At 39.8% G+C, this 5,142-nt stretch overlaps 1 pseudogene; it reads right to left on the bottom strand.

Annotated features, from left to right (window-relative positions):
- Positions 1–299: 299 nt before the first annotated feature.
- LOC148525057 (5S ribosomal RNA) lies at positions 300–417 on the bottom strand (annotated as a pseudogene).
- Positions 418–5,142: the final 4,725 nt, after the last annotated feature.

The raw sequence follows: 5,142 nt of genomic DNA, 5'->3' as shown, positions 1-5,142 counted from the left end.
ATATGAGTGGCCATATGTAAAGATGGACAGAGCCAGCGAGTGGTGTGTAACAATGATATACTGAAACTATAATGTAAAAATGTCAGAAAAAATAGTTTCAGAGTCTCAGAGATATATCAGGAGACTGACAATGAAATAAAGCGAACCACAGATTCTGTGAACATCGGATACTGTACTATAGTATGCACATGGCAAAAATGCATATAATCACGGTGGATAAGGAGAGGACAAAACATGAGGAAAATGTGGAGGACAAGGAAAACGGGAGTGTTGGCTAAAGTGCAATTGAGGATAGCGTCTAGTTACAGCACCAGGTATTCCAAGGTGGTCTCCCATCCAAGTACTAACCCGGCCTACACTGCTTAGCTTCAAAGATCGGATGGTATAAGGCGTATCCAGTGTAGAATGGCTGTAATTAAGACATAGATGAGCCAGAATACATGCACGGCCTATGGGCTCGCTGTGGCCAACCCGTACAAGGGGAAAAAGGAAGGGAATGGGCAAAAGCAGGGAAAAACTGGAAGGATAAGAGGATAAGGGAAAACACTGGCAGAAAAACTGTTGCCGCAGTGTACAAAATGTGAAATACTTTAATATACCACAGTGGGTAAAAAATACCCAGTAACTACTGGAGAGTAAGTGTGCTCTAATGTCAAGAGAATGTTCTTTAATAGTAACATGCAAAAGATAATTGCTCATTCAGTCCAGAGGGAGAAACTGTATTCATTTTATAAATCCAAAAGGTCTCAAGTTGGAGAAGTTTCTTTTCTCTGTCACCTCCTCATTTGGTGGGGGGGACGTGGTCAATTATCTTGTACACCAGGGTAGATAGAGAGTGTCGTGAGTTCTTGAAGTGCCGTGCCACAGGCTGATCTACTTCTTTCCCATCAAGGGCCTGTCTGATTGCAGTCCGATGTTGGGCCATTCGAATCCGAGCTGTACAAGTAGTTTTCCCTATATAGACAAGTCCACAGGGGCAACAAATCATGTAGATGATATACTTGGTGGTACAAGTCAAAACGTGTTTGATGGGTATGCGTTTCCCAGAGTGTGGATGTACAACATCAGGACCTGTTTCCAAATATCCACAGGTGGTGCAACCAGTGCAACGATAACAACCAGGTTTTTTGTAGAGAAAATGGTCCATAACGGGAGGCCCACGACTGACATCATTGTGTACTAACCAGTCTTTTAGATTCTTCCCACGTTTGTATCCTAGCATGATCTTAGAGTTTAGTAGAGGTTTGATAGTATGATCCGTATTGACAATGGGCCAAAGACGTTTGGTGGTAGAGTTGATGTATTTACTGGCTATATCGTGTAGAGACAGTTTGTTGGCTACATTGTTGGTTAGAACCAATGGCTCTTTCTTTCGCCCGTAGAAGATCTTTATGTCTGTAGCCTCGTTCCAAAAATTTAATGATCATGTTGTCTATTTCAGCAACAGCCTGTTGAGGGTCGTTGGTAATTCTGATTGCTCTTAAAAATTGTGAATATGGTAGGCTTCTTTTGAGAGACACAGGATGATGGCTTTGTGCATGTAGTAGAGAGTTGCCATCAGTGGGTTTATGATAAACCGTGGTGTTAAAATTGGTACCCGTCCAATAAATGTTGATGTCCAAAAAATGTACATGCTGGGGACTTTGATCAAAAGTAAATGTGATATATTCATGCTTAGAATTGATTTTCACCATGGTTTTGACGAAATCTTCCTCGGTACCTGACCAGAGGACCAAAATGCCGTCTATGTACCGGGCAAAAAAAATTAAAAATTTAATGAAGTCTGGATTATTCAAAAACAATTCTTTCTCAATGGCAAACATATACACGTTGGCAAAGGATGGTGCTACATGAGACCCCATAGCACAGCCTTTTTTTTGGTGAAAAAATTTGTCATCAAACAAAAAATAATTGTTTTTCAAAGTTTGTCTAAGAAGACAAATAAAAAAATCAATGTTGGGACCCTGATAATCGGTGTGTAGTTTCAAAAAGGACTCCATGTATTCACAGCCCTCCTTATGCGGTATACTGGTGTATAATGAGTTGACATCTATTGTACACATAATAAGGTTTGTGGGTAGATTTTGTAAGGAGTGTAATTTATTCAGTAGAGAGTGTGAATCAAGCAAAAATGTGGGTTCTTGTGAGATTAGAGGTTGCAAGAAATGATCAAGATATTTGGAAGTCCATCTCTAACGGAAATGATGGGACGACCCGGAGGTGAGACAAGAGATTTGTGGATCTTGGGTAAACTGTAAAGTAGGGGGGCCACCGGTTTATCTACAGTTAGAAATTGCAACGTGTCACTAGTAATGAACCCATGTTGTAACGCTTCAGATAAACAAATGTCCAGTTCTTTCTTGAATTTGGACACCGGATCATAAGTTAAACGTGAGTAAGTATCTAAGTCATTTAGTTGACAATAGATTTCATTGATGTAATGGTCCCTGTCTTGGATGACAATCGCACCTCCTTTATCTGCTGAACGAATAACAATGGAGGTATCCTTGCTGAGGGAGGTTAGGGCAGCGAATTCCTCTTTAGATAAATTATGGTGTAAAGAATTGAAGCCCTTGAAGTGTGTGGTGACATCATGATCTAATATTCTAATAAAGCTCTTGATAGAAGCGTTGTTAGAACAAGGTTCAAAGGTGGAAGTTTTTTTGAAAGGAGCAGATGCTGTGGGAGATGATGTATTGGGAGAATTGCTAAAAAATTCTTTAAGTTTGAGACTCCTATTGAGTCTCCATAGGTCCTTTTTCCAATGGAAACCTTTGAAAGGACAGGTAGGAATGAATGACAGGCCCCTCTGTAATAATTTAGACTCGGACATGCTAAGTGGTCTAGAGGACAAATTAACAATTACGTCTTTTTCTGGTACACTCTTTTTCCTCTCCCCTTGTTTGCTACGCCTAGTGTGAGGCCGCTTCCTTTTCGGGCCCGTGTGGACACACCTAAAGGGGGACGTTGTGTCAATGGGTTAGAACCTGATTTAAAATCCTGATCACTTTGTGAGGAATTGGCCCCACTAGAGCCTTCTGTATCAAATGGTTGTCTGGGAGTTCTAAAGTATCTTCTCTGAAATCTGGGATTGAGTGTTCTGCCAGTAGCCCACGAATAAACCCTCTGCTCCTGATAATCTGTATTAACTTTTGCTAATTTTTCTTTTTTGTAAGAAGTGAGGTTCCTTCTATAGTCCTCTATTTGTGTATTGAGTTTGTCCAGCCAGTTGTCAGGATTGTCTCTAGAGAGACTATTATTGTGTGAAATTTCAAAAGTTTTAATTTTGTCACGGACACTACTGAGCTCTCTGCTGGATTCCTCTATAACCAATAACATGAGATCAAGGGAGCATTTATTAAGGACGGCAGCCCATCTCCTGCAGAAATCGACACTATTTCTGCCAATGGTGGGGACGTTCTTAATCCTGAAACCCCTAGGTATTTTTCTTTCCCTGTGATAATCAGATAGGGTAACTCCGTGTAAATGATAATCAATTTCCTTTTTCTTTAATCTGAGCAACTGAATAAAGAGCTCCTCAGTGGAGGATGTCCCTGCAGTGTCAAGAAAGGTCTCTTTAAAGTAACGACTTTCAGCCTCTGACTAACTGAAACTAAGTGTATCACCTATAGGTAATTGTATATGTAAAAAACCACTCCCATCTGATGGAGTGGCAGTAGGTTTGCTCTGAGACATAACAAGTGAAAGAAAATGAGAGTAAATGTATATAAATATTAAAGACTGTCTAGTATCATGTAGAAAAGAATGTTGATATGTGGACAGTGGGAAAAAGATATGTATAATGGAAAAAATCTATATGTAAAAATCAATCCAAATCCAAATGGTTATAGAAAAAGAAAAAATGATGTTATTTTAAAGTGTACCAAAATTAGTCCATAGTTCACACAGATGAAAAAAAAGGCGATGAAAAAAAGGAAAGAACCAAAGCAAAGTGAAAATAAAAATAAAAATGAAAAATAGAGATGTTTCTTGATGGGTTGAAAAAGAAGAGTGATCAAAAAGACGGGGTGCCTTGCAATCCACAGGGATATGCGACCATACCACAGTGGGGAATTATATAGAAATAACGCTGGCACTCCACTAAATAAATCAAAAACTGGCCTGGGTGCCCTCAAATTGGTTAAATAACCATGCACATAAACAAAACAAAAAGCGGCACTCTCAGGATTTAAGAAAAAAGACTCACGACTCCACCAGGTCTCCGTTCAACGTTTCAGTCGATTGGACTTTTATCAAGAACAACAACAGCATGAAAACAAACATACCTTTATACCCCCAAGCATCCCATGAAGTGAACACGAATCCTGCCTTGCCGCCCGCCGAGTGCATGACGTCACTCGGGAGGGGCCAGCGCATGCATAATGACGCGGCCGCTCAGAGCTGAGGACGCCACAAAGGGTTGCCATGGCAATCCAGCTCTGCATAGCGGTCGCTGGCAACAGAACCAAACACATAATAAACAATATATTTCACATGATACCACCATAGGCTCCAAGAGAACCCAGTGGTGGTGATGATACAGTGCAATGTAAATAAATGAGTATAGACATGAGTGGACATAAATGCATGGACAGGTAAGTCACATAAAACAAATGCAATACAGAAAAGTGTGAACCAAACAAAAGGTGAGCAGTCATAGATCATGATTGATAAATCAAACTGTGTGACGAAAATGGGCAAACAATATGGAACATGGTACAGAACACTAATATATTAATATATATATATATATATATATATATGTCACAGACAGAGGATGTGCACATATCAATGAAGCATATATAGAATAACAAAAATCATGAGTACATGAAAAAGAACCACTATATGAGTGGCCATATGTAAAGATGGACAGAGCCAGCGAGTGGTGTGTAACAATGATATACTGAAACTATAATGTAAAAATGTCAGAAAAAATTGTTCCAGAGTCTCAGAGATATATCAGGAGACTGACAATGAAATAAGGCGAACCACAGATTCTGTGAACATCGGATACTGTACTATAGTATGCACATGGCAAAAATGCATATAATCACGGTGGATAAGGAGAGGACAAAACATGAGGAAAATGTGGAGGACAAGGAAAACGGGAGTGTTGGCTAAAGTGCAATTGAGGATAGCGTC

This window comes from Taudactylus pleione, unplaced genomic scaffold (genome assembly GCF_031769625.1).
Source record: "Taudactylus pleione unplaced genomic scaffold, aTauple2 ptg000113l, whole genome shotgun sequence".
NCBI lineage: Eukaryota > Metazoa > Chordata > Amphibia > Anura > Myobatrachidae > Taudactylus > Taudactylus pleione.
This window is presented reverse-complemented; position numbering and strand designations above follow the sequence as displayed.